The 15,148-nt window shown below is 34.4% G+C and overlaps 1 long non-coding RNA gene across 1 annotated transcript; it reads left to right on the top strand.

Annotated features, from left to right (window-relative positions):
- Positions 1–7,234: 7,234 nt before the first annotated feature.
- LOC110267836 (uncharacterized) lies at positions 7,235–11,385 on the top strand. Its single transcript, XR_002355775.2, has 3 exons — positions 7,235–7,885; positions 8,004–8,216; positions 11,179–11,385. It is a non-coding gene; the product is annotated as an uncharacterized LOC110267836 (long non-coding RNA).
- The last annotated feature ends 3,763 nt before the right edge of the window (positions 11,386–15,148 follow it).

Raw genomic sequence — 15,148 nt, 5'->3', positions numbered from 1 at the left:
CATCTGTGTTCTGCTCATAGCGCGCGTCCACATCAGTCACGCGTTCGCGTCGCTGATAGTTTCTTCAAAAACTTTATTTTGTGCTTTTCCTTCCATTTTTGTATGTTTCCTTTCTATCCTTTAAGTCATTCCTGCCTTAGAAGATCTGAAACTACTCAACACACAAATCACGGCATCGAATGGTAATAAAGGGTAATTAAAATAAATAATTTCAAAGCATAGGAAACATGTATTTCACATATATCACATAATAAGGAATGGAAAGTAAAACCATGCAATTTTCATGAATAAGTGGGTGAAGGATTGAATAAATCTCTTGAATTGAGCACAATATATATCATAAAATATGGATTTATCAACCTCCCCACACTTAAACAATAGCATATCCTCATGCTAAGTCCAAGATAAAGAATAAGGTAAGGTTAAAGTGGTGGAATCTCATGCAATGCAATCTATTCTAAATGCAACTACTTAAATGCATCATGCAATTCTAATTGTCATTCACTTGTATATAAAACTTACATGTAGTTAAATTAATTCACATCCTCAAGAAATCATATATACATAGCCAACTTTAGATAATGTTAAAGCACTTTTACAATTGAGATGGGTAAAAATATTTTTCAAACTTGCAAGACAATTAACAATTTAAGCAGAGATATATGGTGATGAGCTATTGAACCCTCATTGGATTTTGTGTTTACTCTCTAGTCACTCAGTGTTTATTGGGTTAATCACTCTATTCTTCTTTTTATCCTTACTTTCTATAACTTTGTTCTTCATCTAACCAATCAACAATTATAGAATACAGTCATACAAAAATAATGAGGTCTTTTTCAAGGTTGTAATGGGGTTAAGGTAAGGGTAAGGGTATATGTATAAGGCTAAGTGAGCTAATAAGTGAATCCTTGATTAGTCTAAGATCTCGCCTAACATACATATTTTGTAATTCCAAGTTTCTTAACCTATTTGCCCAACTTTTCTCACTTTGTATTGCAAGCTCATGCATTAACTTGAATTTTATCCCATGTGCATTGATTCTTTTTTTTTTTTTTTTGCAATTGGGGAATATTTTTGTATCCCCTTAATTAAATACCGAAAAAAAAAATTTTTAATGCACATGGTATTTCAATTGTTTTGATTTCACATGAGCATGCTTCCCAGATTGAGATATATTTTGAAATATCTTTATTCTTTCTTAAACAATAAACCATTTCTATCATCCATGTTCCCATTAAGTTCCCCACACTTAAACAATACACCATTTCTATCTTAAGCTAACCAAGGATTCAACTTGGGATTTTTAATTTGTTTTTCTGCTTAAGGTTAGTAATGTGGTTTATAGAACAAGAGGGGATTAAAAATGCTAAAAGGGGTTAACAAGGGTGATGTAAAAGGTAGGCTAATTTGGGATAAGTGAGGAAAATTCAAATAATGGCCTCAATTATCTCTTAATATGTATCTATACTCTATATTGGACATATAGATTAAAATAAAGCAAAGAACATCAGAATAAAAAGAAGGGCGAAACACACAGGAATAAAAATTATGGTTTGAATGTAACCATACAATTAAGCTCAAAACTCATAGGCTGTGTGTTCACTAGCTCAAAAATCATATATCAGTTATACATGTCATGCAAGTAAAATTTAAGAGTTCCCATTATTCTCAATGTAAAAAAATTTTGGGTGGCTTTAAAGTTTTAGTGTTCCTCCTTGATGAAATGTTGTTAACTAACTAACATGTTATGTTCTATATACAAGGTGTGTGGATTATTTTTGATTATGTTAAAGTCTCTAGTTTACTTCCTTTTTATTTTCAATTTAAACCAAACTATCATATGCTAAAAGGGGTAAACTATACTAATTAATCCACATATTCTATAACTAATAAGTTTAGAATTGCAACTAAACTAAATGGCTAAAATATGAACTAACGTGCAAAATGCAGAAATAAAAGTAAAAACACATGAAAAGAAAAATGTATAAGTACTGAAAGATAAAAATAAAAATAAAAATAAAGATAAAAATACAGAAAAATAACCAAAATAAAATAAAAGAGTTTGTAGTGGTTCACCAAAAAGATATGCCAGAGATGGCTACCTCCCCACACTAAAAATAAAGCATCGTCCTCGATGCTCACTCAAGCTGGGTGTGAAGGAGTGTCATCACTGGAAGGATGGGCTGCTGGGGTCTCTGTGGTGGCCTGAGGATCTGCAGACTGGATGAAGGTATGAGGATCTGTCTGCTGTAGTGGAGGCTCTGACTGGATAGGAATCTCGGGGTCTGCGGCCTGTATCTGGTGTGGCTCCTCCTGCTGTGGCGCAGCCTGCTCCAGGCCTGCCTGCTCAGCCTGGGCATGTGTCTCCTCCTCATGAGTGCTCGCCTCCGCCTCAGATGTGTCAGAAGGGGTGTCAGGCTCGGAGGGGATGTCGCCGCCGGATCGGATCATCAACTTGAGGTGCTCATAGCGTCGCTTGTTGCGACGCTCCATACGGTCCAAGCAGGCGAAGAGGCGATGCACCAAATGGTAAATAGGCTCAGGAGCAGGTGGAGGTGCAGTGGGTGGGGCTGGTGTAGCAGTGGAAGAAGAAGGGGCAGCTGAAGGCGTGGCTATGTCAGCAAAAGCGGTGAGGAATGGGGGTGTATAGCCTAAAGCCCGAAACTTCCTGCTGTGAGGGATAATCTTCTTGCAGTCCGCAGCAGGTGACTTCTCATCGGCATCCTCCCAAGGCACGTCAGCTCGACGGCCTAGCTGGGTAACCAGGTAAGGGAAGGGAAAGGTGCCTCGGACATGGACCCTGGCCATATAGTGCCGGATGAATCGTGGCAGATACAGGTCCTTACCCTCCATCATACACTAGAGGAGGGTGATCATAGCAGTAGGCAGCTCCGTCTCATGAGTACTCGGCATAACAAAGTTGCTCAGGATCTGGTGCCAGAGCCAAGCCTCATCATTCAGATACATCAGCTTGATACCCTTAGGCATTGTTGTGTTCTTACCCATGACCCATGGGACAATAGGGTCAAGGGCTATCCTCTCCTTGACAGCATCCCAGTCAAATTTCAGAAAGCACATGTCCTCTTCTGCCTTTTGGTAACTGTCAGGCTGATCTGACTTAGGCTGAAGCTTCAGAATATCCTCAATGGCCTCTTCAGTGACCAGTATCTGTTTCCCTCTGAGGTTCACTGCATCCAGGGAAGTCTTGAAATAATTGCAGTAAAACTCTCTTACCCAAGAAACATTGACCTCAGTCAGGTTTCTCTCCAAGAAGAACCAGCCTCTCTGTTTGATCTGATCGAAGGTGTACTGCTGTAGTTCTTCTGGAATTTTCAAAGTCCTCTCCAGGTACAAATTTTTGGAGGTAGCAAATACGGGATACTTCAGCTCACAGTATCGGTTTGCAAACTTGATTGGATCATTGGCAGGGAGGAGTTGGTCAGCCTTCTCCTGCGGGGTAAAGTGCTTTTCCCACCAGGAGTCATCATGCATAATCTCCAGGATTGACATAGAGGATTCACCTCTTTTTCATTTGCCAGTTGTTGCCTTTCCTTTTCCCTTTCTTTGAGGGTCAGACATCCTAAAAAACAGAAATCTAGGATATAATAGAAGCAGGAAAACAAGTAGGCAAATAACAAGATAAGCACAAAGTGGCAAAGGAGCAGTAGAATTATGAAATGATTTGAAGAAATGTATATTTTGGATTGTTTCGGAGGTAAAAATCTGAGATGAGAAATCACAATCCAAAATATTTTATGAGTGGAATACTTGTTAATTAGGAGCAACAATAATCATGCTATGAGTTAAAAAGTTGAAAGAGTTAGTTTAAAAGCAGATGGGGAAGTTAGAAAGTTAAAAGTGGGTAAAATTGAAAAAAAAGAGGTTAGAAAGCGAAAAACAGTGAGTTAGTAAAAAGAAAGTCAGAGTAAGTGGCATGATGATTGGTTTCTAAGTAACAAGAATTTCATAATTTTAAGCAACAGACAACTCATATTCAAGCAAGGAAATCAGGTTGTTGATGATTCATATAGATATAGAAATGGCGAAAAGGGAAAGCTAATCATCAATAATATGAATTATTAACCGGGAAAAAAGAGGAATAAGAAAGCGAGCCCGTGCATTCATGAATTGGTTTGGTAAAAAGCTGAGGAGTGCCAAATTCAAATAGCCAAAACCAAAACATGAATGAATATCAAAACAATTTACAGAAAATTGGGCAGCATACCGGCTAAAATTGGATGTTCCCGGGTAATAAATAGCAGGCAGAATAGTTCATATAAATTAAAACAAACTGCAAATAGATATAAATAATATGAACATGAAAGAGCAGTCGCAATAGCAGCATGAACAGTAAGAACATCATATGAACTATTTGCAATTCAATGAAGCCCAAGGACTCAAGAACACTCAATTCCCTTAGCCTAGGCCAAGAGTAAAGGAAACTACACAAAAATTATAGGAAGCATTATATCAAACACCTAATGTGCAATAAAAGTAAACATCACAAAATGCTAAAATTAAAGAAACCCATAACTATCATAAGCGAGAAATTGGTATGCAAAATCGTGATCGTTCATTCCTTGGTAACGGCGCTGAAAACTTAATACGCACGTTCATAATCTTAATTCTTTGTCACAACTTCGCACAACTAACCAGCAAGTGCACTGGGTCGTCCAAGTAATAAACCTTACGTGAGTAAGTGTTGATCCCACGGAGATTGTCGGCTTGAAGCAAGCTATGGTCACCTTGTAAATCTCAGTCAGGCGGATTCAAATGGTTATAGAGTTTTAATAATTAAAAGATAAATAAAACGTAAAATAGGATAGAGATACTTATGTAATTCATTGATGAGAATTTCAGATAAGCGTATGGAGATGCTTAATTCCTTCTGAATCTCTGCTTTCCTGCTATCTTCATCCAATCATTCCTACTCCTTTCCATGGCAAGCTTTATGTAGGGCATCACCCGTTGTCAATGGCTACATTCCGTCCTCTCAGTGAAAATGGTCCAAAATGCGCTGTCACCGCACGGCTAATCATCCGTCGGTTCTCGATCATACTGGAATAGGATTCAGTAATCCTTTTGTGTCTGTCACTACGCCCAGCACTCGCGAGTTTAAAGCTCGTCACAGCCATCCCTTCCCAGATCCTACTCGGAATACCACGGACAAGGTTTAAACTTTTCGGATCTCAAGAATGGCCGCCAATAATTCTAGCCTATACAACGAAGACTCTGATCTCACGATCAGGAGGCTAAGAGATACACATTCAACCTTGTTTTCATGTAGAACGGAAGTGGTTGTCAGGCATGCGTTCATAAGTGAGAATGATGATGAGCGTCACATAATCATCACATTCATCATGTTCTTGTGTGAGAATGAATATCTTAGAGAAGAAATAGGCTTGAATTGAATAGAAAAACAATAGTACTTTGCATTAATTCATGAGGAACAGTAGAACTCCACACCTTAATCTATGGTGTGTAGAAACTCTACCGTTGAAAATACATAAGAACAAGGTCTAGGCATGGCCGAATGGCTAGCCTCCCTAAATGGCATATGAATTCGAAAATTCGGAAAAAGGCCCCCAGTACAATAGTAAAGAGTTCTATTTATACTAAACTAGTTACTAGGGTTTACAAAATTGAGTAATTGATGCAGAAATCCACTTCCGGGCCCACTTGGTGTGTGCTTGGGCCCACTTCGGGTCGCGTGAGGCATGCGACTGCGTCGCTGGAAATCGTGCTAAATGCACAATTCCAGCGTCGTTTCAGCGCAACTCTCTGTCTTCTTTGGGGTGTTGTGCCATCCACGCGACGCGAACACGTCGCTCATGCTTTCACGTGGGATGGGTGTTTCGCAAGTGACGCGTTCGCATCAGGGACGCGAACACGTGGGCCCTTTTGTGCTAAACGCACAACAGCCGCAAGATTCCAGCCCAGATTTCTGGGCATTGGATTTTTACGCCGATTTCCAGATCACGCGTTCGCGTGATTGACGCGGACGCGTGGGAGGTGTTTTTCGCAACTGACGCGAACGCGTTAGCAATGCGGTCGCGTCGCACGCCTCCTTTTTTTCATATGCAGGTATGCAATTATGCAGTATGCAATGCTAATGCAAATGCTATGAATGACATCCAGGTTCAATAAAAAAATAATATAACATAAAATCAAATAGTACAAAATAAAAATTGAAAAAGAACGACCATACCATGGTGGGTTGTCTCCCACCTAGCACTTTTTGTTAAAGTCCTTAAGTTGGACATTGGATGAGCTTTCTGTTATGGTGGCTTATGCTTAAATTCATCCAGAAATCTCACTAACATTTGGAATGCCAACAGTGTAACATCCCGAATTTTTGAAAATCTAATTATGAATAAATTATGATCTTATTTTATTAAGTTTAAACTTTATAATTTTAGAAATTATTTTGTTAGAAATAATTAAATAGATTCGGAGATAGTTTTATTTTGAAATCAATTAATATTTTTAAGTAATCTTATTATTACAGAATATTTTGTAGAATTTTAGTAATTGAAAATTAAGAAAGAATTGTACAATTTAATTTAAGTAATTTTTATTATGAATAAGTTATGACTTATTATTAATTTGAACTCTTTATTTTATAAACTGAACAATTAAGAATAATTAAATTAGTTTTATTAATATTTGGAGTTAAGTTAATTAATATTTTTGTGTAAATTCTTATAATTGGTTATTTTATACATTTAAATTTAAGAAATTTCTATTATGAATAAATATGGTTTATTCTATTAATTTGAGCCCTTAAAGATTAATTTATTAGAAATGATTAAATTGATTTTGATAAATACTTTAATTTTAAGTCAATTAGTATTTATGCACAATTTTGATTATAACTAGTTATTTTATATAAATTAAAATTAAAGTTATGATAGAAAAATAATGAAAGGTCGTATAATTTAATATAGGTAATTGATATTTTGAGTTTAACTGTATTTTATAAGTTGTGATTAGTAACTTTATTTTATAATTTAAATTAAAAATAATTATTTGACTCATTGGTATATTGGTAAATAAAATTATATATGTTTCTAAAGTAATTTTATAGTAATATATTTAAATCCAAATTTTCTCTTTTATTTTAAATATTATGTAAATTTCGTATGTTAATCGTATATGTTTTATTGTAATTTTAATCTATGTTTCTTATTTTTACGTATCATTATTGTGTAACACGTATAGTCCTCACCCAATTAGTCACACACACATATACGGTACACTAACCCCTCCCTTATTCCTCCACGCTTCTTTTCTCCCCACCATTCATTCACGGATGAACACACTCCACACGAATAAGCTTATCAACACAGAGAAGAAAGAAATCAGAGAAAACAAGGAAAGAGAGATCGAGAGAGAGCAAGACACAGAGGGAAGAGGGGAAGGGGGAAGCAGCGCCGGTGGGTAACACAGGCAGCGTCGCTGCTGTTGCTGTCATATAGGAGAGTGTAGGAGAAGTGGAACGCAAGAGGGAGAAGGATGGTGCGCTGTTGGAGCCACATCACTGCCGTTCCTCACAGTCACCGCCGCATTTTACTGCCGTCGTTAAACTTGCATCGCCGTCGCCACTCTTCAACCCACCGTCAGGGAGAGGCACTTCCATCGAACCCTAGCCATCACTATCGCCTCTGCACGCAAAGAAGGGGCTGGTGCCACTGTTGCCGTCGATTTGGAGTTGCCATAGACACAGTTATTTCTACTTCTAGTGCTCATTCTTCTGACTGTTGGAGTTGCTGTGGAATGGAGCCACTGGCGGGGTGTTGCTGCTGCCAGAACCATCGGGAAGGATTGCTGGGAATCACTGCTGCCCTGTTTTCGTTCTAATTAGGTTCAACATCCATTGCCCTGGGTTAGACTTTTTCCTTTATTTCTGCTCCAATCGCACACCCTATTCTGCCAATTTCTTATTAAACTGCTTGTTCTTGTTTTAATTCAACTTTGGCCTATGCTCTATTTTAAATTACCAGAGCTGTTTCTGCCTTTCGATTCCATTGAATTCGAAATCTTCATTTCACTGCAACCATGGTCATTATTGTGGAAGCTAATGCTACTGCTGTCCCGGTTGTGTTGAGATGTAGTGCTGCTGCTTTCTTGGCAGAAACGGTTGCGTGACTAGTAGAGGTCCAGCCAGCTGTCTCGCGGCAATTCTGCCAACGGTCTCTTATAATTGCAACATCGAGGTAGGGGGTTTAAAATGATTTTAATTTAGGAATGCCAACAAGGTTTACTAAATAACTGTAAATAGTATTAATAGCTGTCAGTAATTAATTGATTATATGAATGTTGGATTGTGATTGTGATTGTGCTTGGTGCTGTGATTGAATTTATTGTAATTATGTATGGTGGATGATTGAATTATTGATTGTTGGTTGTTGAAATGGTTGTTTGGTATATTGCTATGGCTGTGAAAGTGACTTGAGATTAGTAGAGGATTGTGGTTTTGACTGATTATGTATAAATGGTTCAGACTAAGATAATCATTTGATATATTTAATACTGGATTAAGAATTGTTGAAGAATTAGGGCCTAAAAGACTAAACTATTATTAAGAATCTGGTTTTCAAAATAGAATGGTTACTTTGAGGACGGCCTCTGGTATGATATTAAAATCTGAGTAAACTTTAACAAGTGTAGTTGTTAGGATTTAAATTTGAAGGTTTCGTATTAACTGAAGATTTAGTTATGATTTTTCAAAGTGAAGCCGTAAAATCTGATTTTCTGCATTACCTTTAAGTGAAAACAGTAATTTTGAAAGACTGTAACTAATTCTGTGATGATTAGAATTGCGTTGAACTAAGTCCTAGTTAAACTTGGGAATAATTGGGACTGAATTGGAGAGTTTGAGATATTTTCATTAAATATAAGATTTATGGTGAATTTTTGAGTAATGGTTGTGGGATCTGATTTTTACTGCAGAATTTTTGGAATAGCAGTAACTTGTTGGCTCTGCTGTGAATGTTCCGAATTGAATTTTGAAGCAAAACCAATTTTAAATGAAACTTTAGTCCTATTATTTTAATGTCATAAAATTTCAGAACGGTTGAACTTGTGGTTTAAAAGATACAAATTTTTGAAATACGATGCATTATGCAGTAAAGGCCAGATTCTGTTTTCTTAAATCAGTAAATTTGGAAGTTTATAACTTTTGAACTTGCTTGGATATCGAGGTGCAACCAATTGGAAGTGAAAACTAAGTATGTTTATCATATGTGACTTAAATTTCAGGGCTATCCATGTTTTAATGAGTAAGTTATGGGACTTGGAAGAAGATAAGTTCATTAAGTTTTAAAACAGAATTCTGCGGAAAATTAATCAATTTCTAGGTTATATAACTTCTTCATTAAAAATGATATTGACCTGAAACCAATTGGAAAAGAAACCTGAATGAGTGAAGTTGAACTATATTAATTTTTAAAGCCATTGGATTTAACGTGGATTTTATATTGAATTTTGAATATCACATGCTGCTGCTGTTTTTTTTTTTGGTTTTACGCATTGCAGAGCAGTCACGGTTTTTCCTCTATTTCTAAGGATAGAGAAACCAGAAAATTATGATCTTTGGTTTGTTAGAAAGCTTATTTCAAGATGAACGCCTGGACATAAAGTTTGTGCAATTCCGAGTTTATTTGCTATACTAAAAACAGAAAAGAAGATAGAAAGCTGAGAATGTCTGAGTGAGAGTTATGAGTTCATAAAATTAAAGATAAACCTTAGCGTCATAGGGCTGATTCAATGTTGGAATTTGTTTGATTCTTAATTGATTTGATATTGGAGAGGTTGAAAAGAGTTTGTTAAATTTTTTGGTTGGGACCCGTAAGGGTGGCTAAGTCCTATTTTTAAAGGAGATTATGTCCAAATTTTTATAAAAGTAAAAGGACTTAATCAAAATGAATACTTGAGACTTGTTTAACGATAATAACTTTACTGATTATTTTGAGAAAATATATTTGGTTTATAAAGTTGTTAGCAAGGATGTGGATTTTGTCCCGCTTGTATATTTACAATTACAAAAGAGTAAAGAGATAAAAAGAAAAGAGTAATCAGAACAGAGTAGAAAAACACAGAGAACAGAGCAGCCAGAGTAAAGTAAAGAGATAAAGAGAAAAAGAGTAATATAGATACAAATGAAATAGTAATCAGAGAAAAGTAAAGAGATACAGAGAACAAAGCAACTAGAGTAGAGTAAAGAGATGCAGAGAAAAGAGAAACCAAAGCAGAGTAAAGAGATATTTGTATATACATATATTAGTTGCTTGATGCAACCCAGAGTTATATTATATATATTAGTTCCTTAATGCAACCCAGGGCTTCTGTAGGGAAACTAAGTTACCTACAGCCATTTTCCACTTCTCCAGAGCAGAGCAGAGTATATATATATTTTCCTGCAGTAAGCAGAGGCTGTCTCAAATGAACGGCTATTATTATATGCGTATTTATTTAGGAACGGAAAATCGTATTCGAGAAAATTGGGACTACTTGTGACCGGATAAATGTCGGGATTGTGGGTAGCCAACTGACATATGAGCTCATGGCCTGTACTAGGACTAGACATTCATCATATGCATCTATGTGACATTGTTTGGGTGTGTATATTGTAATTGGTTTGCCTATGTGAATAATTCTGTTTAACTGCTAATTGCTATACTTGATGTAATTGCTCTTGATTGTGTTTGAATCTCTTTACTTGTGTTTGTATCTGATTGGCTGGGTTGTAGTGAATTGGGTGTTGATTGAATTGCTTGGGCCTAAGGCCATGATTGGTTTGTGTTGAGGTTTAGTAAAGTATGAAAGATTAAGCTAGTTCGGCATAGACTTAATGAACCTATTCTTGGAACAAATTAGTCATTCATATAGTCTAGGAAAAATTTTAAGACGTATATAAAGAAAAATATGGGTTTAGGATTTTGGATAATTAATTGATGCTTCTAAAGAAGGTTTTAGATTTTTGAATGTTGAGCCATTGGTTTTCAAAAGAAGTTTATATAAGGCGAGCGATGAATACTGCGAATGAAAGTAGTTTTCTTTTCAATGTCTCTAAATGAAATTAACTATTTGCGCTCTATTCTTTACTTTCACGGCATTCTCTACCTCTAATGAGAACATGTGGTTTGGTTCTCACCCCCAAATTTTCCACCCTTTCAGTAAGACAGGTTTGAAGACGCAATTTGAAGCTGCAAGCGATTAGTAGGTTTTCTTTATGGTTTTAATTGGTCTGGTAGAGTCCCCTCGCTGATTGTCCCTTGAGATTTTATTTCATATAGAGTGGTAGGTTTGGTATATTGTATTTGAATTTTATTTGGTTTCTTTGTATAAGAATTATTATCAATAATATTTATGTGATTATTATTATTTGTAAATGTTTGAATTATGACTTTAATGAAAAAAAAAAGAAAATTTTTCTGGAATTTTCTTAAAAATAAAACGCGAACTCGATACAAAGGCTCGATAATTAAGTAGTTAATTCTAGAGAAGATTACGTGATGTTCTTTCTAGTGGAAATACCCTGACTTAAGCAAGGTATTTTGCTGGACGGGACATTACAATATGGTATCAGAGCAGTCCTTCCTGTAGAGCCTTGGGAGTGGACTGACTATGCTTCATTGCATACTCTGAGTGTCTGTCATGCTTTATAACTTATTCTGATGACAAGAGTTTGTATTTTATATGCATGACTGTGTGATGATTAACGCTATTAGTTTACCGTTGCATATCTCATGGTATCAAGTTTGGCCAACTTAATTCTAATGATTTATGTATATGGAAATACTAATGGGTTATCATAGACGAAATAGAAGTGATAGGTTAATGCGAATCACGAGGTTTTGGGGACGTTAGAAACTAATTTCTAGAGATTAGTTCCGTTTCGACGTATAATCTTTATTCGTGCTTGTTATCTCTTTCTTTATCAACTGTATTTGAATTTCTAGTTTCTGATCTCTTTCTTGCTAACCTTGCATTATTATTCGTGCATGTCCTTGCTTGACTCTGTATCTGGTTGTTGTTTGAATCTTTTGAAATATTTATCCTTACCCTACAAACTCTATGCTCCTTGCTCTAAACTCTGATTTATCTCGGTGCAACATACCATTTCTTGTAATTTCCTTCTTGGGTTCTTCTTTCAGATTCTCTTCGAGAAAAATTTCAATTTACATCTTTTCTTACTTGACTGTATCCACAACCGTTGCTTAAATTTTGATGGGATTGTTTTTAGTTCAGCCTAGACTTTCTTACATAAACTCTGAAACTTCTTTATGTAGTTTAATCTTGTTTATCTGTGATATACCACTTATCTTTTATTGATTTATAGAAAATTTTATTTCAGAATTTATTCTTTAAATAGAAGTTGATTTTCTGCCAACTTTACTATAATTCTATAGCTATGTACTTAAGTATCCTCCAAGATTTTTAAAGAAAATATTTTGCCCTTAATATCAAACAAGCTTTAACTTACAAACCCTGCATGATTTGTTTTGATTTAAAAATTAAATTGATATAACATATTATTTATACTAAGTTTAGTACTTTTGAAAAATGTTGGATTTATATATTTTCTTTTGAAAAAGATAAACTAATTTTCTCTATTTCAAATTGAAGTTGTTCTACAATTGTTGCACTATTTTTCTTAATAATGTTCATATTGAAACTGTTCAATTTAAAATTTCTTCCTAAGCTTTGAATTAACTCCCTTTATGCTCCATTTCATTGCGTATATCTATCTTTATTTGTTGATGATTTCACGTATTCCTTCAAATTCTTGCGAAATACCATCTTGTACAATTGCGAACCTGAGTATTCTTCTAATTTCTCGCATAAACCTTTTGTGCCGTTTGTCTTTCTCTTCTCATGTTTCGTAATTCCTTATATGCGCTAGTTCCTAGGGACACGATTTGTGCGTACGGAAAGTGAATCTAGTCAGTCTACAAAGTTATAAGGAGTTATGGAGTTTTGAGGCAACGAGGGGAAGTGATCATACTTTGTTAAGAGTTCTGAACGAACATTATGCCTATTTACTTTTAGATTTTGAAATTTCGTTTGCATCAAATTATTTTTATCAATTTCTACATCACCTAATATATTTTCTTTTGTGTTTGTGATATAATTTTCATGGTATCTTTAAAATATTCAAAAGGGGATGTGAATATGAATCTTTTCTCCATCTTATATCAATTTTCGAGGGCGAAAATTTTTGTAAGTTGAATAGAATGTAACATCCCGAATTTTTGAAAATCTAATTATGAATAAATTATGATCTTATTTTATTAAGTTTAAACTTTATAATTTTAGAAATTATTTTGTTAGAAATAATTAAATAGATTCGGAGATAGTTTTATTTTGAAATCAATTAATATTTTTAAGTAATCTTATTATTACAGAATATTTTGTAGAATTTTAGTAATTGAAAATTAAGAAAGAATTGAACAATTTAATTTTAGTAATTTTTATTATGAATAAGTTATGACTTATTATTAATTTGAACTCTTTATTTTATAAACTGAACAATTAAGAATAATTAAATTAGTTTTATTAATATTTGGAGTTAAGTTAATTAATATTTTTGTGTAAATTCTTATAATTGATTATTTTATATAATTAAATTTAAGAAATTTCTATTATGAATAAATATGGTTTATTCTACTAATTTGAGCCCTTAAAGATTAATTTATTAGAAATGATTAAATTGATTTTGATAAATACTTTAATTTTAAGTCAATTAGTATTTATGCACAATTTTGATTATAACTAGTTATTTTATATAAATTAAAATTAAAGTTATGATAGAAAAATAATGAAAGGTCATATAATTTAATATAGAAAATTGATATTTTGAGTTTCACTGTATTTTATAAGCTGTGATTAGTAACTTTATTTTATAATTTAAATTAAAAATAATTATTTGACTCATTGGTATGTTGGTAAATAAAATTATATATGTTTCTAAAGTAATTTTATTGTAATATATTTAAATCCAAATTTTCTCTTTTATTTTAAATATTATGTAAATTTCGTCTGTTAATCGTATATGTTTTATTGTAATTTTAATCTATGTTTCTTATTTTTACGTATCATTATTGTGTAACACTGATGGGATATTTTCGCGGAGAAACGAATTTCTCCAAAACACCCAAATCTAACCGGCAAGTGCACCGGGTCGCATCAAGTAATAATAACTCACGGGAATGAGGTCGATCCCACAGGGATTGAAGGATTGAGCAATTTTAGTTTAGTGGTTGATTTAGTCAAGCGAATCAAGATTTGGTTGAGTGATTTGTGATTTGCAGAATTTAAATTGCTTGGAAAGTAAAGGGAATGAGTAATTGGCATGAAAGTAAAGAGAAATGGAATTTAAAGTGCTAAATCTTAAAGAGCAAGAAATTAAATGGCAGAAACTTAGAACGCAAGAAATGTAAATTGCGGAATCTTAAAGTGCAAGAAATGTAAATGGCTTGAATTGTAAAGGGAATTGGGAATTGGATTTGCAGAAATTAAACAAGCAAATGTAAAATTACAACAAGCAGAGAAGTAGGGGATGAATGGAATTGAACCGGATCTAAAAACAGAATTGTAAATAAGCATGAAAACAGTAAACAAGGAATGGGAAACGGGGAATCCGGATCTCAGGACCCAAGAGACTAGATAACCAAGTCTAGATCTCAATGCCTTTCTAGATCCAACAAGAACAATTGCAAAGGAATTGTAAATTGCGAAGAAAGTAAATGAAGAACAATTAATCAGAAATTAAATTCAATAAGCAGTAGAAGAAACAGAGAGATCTTCGGATGAGATTGAAACAGAATTCCTTCAATTCTCCAACCCAAGATCCAAGACAATTGCAATTGAAATTGAAAGCAAATAAACGAAGAGGAAGAGAGTAGAATTCTCCTTCCCCAAAACTAAGAAATTAAAGATCACTCAATATCCAAAGCTCTCCGAAAACTATTATGAAAACTCAAAAGGAAAGCTCTCCGAAAACTATTATGAAAACTCAAAAGGAAAGCTCCCTTAAGAACTTGAATTCTATCCTATTTATACACTTTCTTCAAATGATCTTCAAGCCTTGAGTTGGGCCTTTGCTCTTGGTGGAATTGGGTTGAGAGAGGCCTTGGTTGATTGC

Source organism: Arachis ipaensis, chromosome B10 (genome assembly GCF_059453495.1).
Source record: "Arachis ipaensis isolate K30076 ecotype BB chromosome B10, ASM5945349v1, whole genome shotgun sequence".
Lineage (NCBI taxonomy): Eukaryota > Viridiplantae > Streptophyta > Magnoliopsida > Fabales > Fabaceae > Arachis > Arachis ipaensis.
The sequence above is the reverse complement of the archived record's forward strand: the minus strand, read 5'-3'. Positions and strand labels throughout refer to the sequence as shown.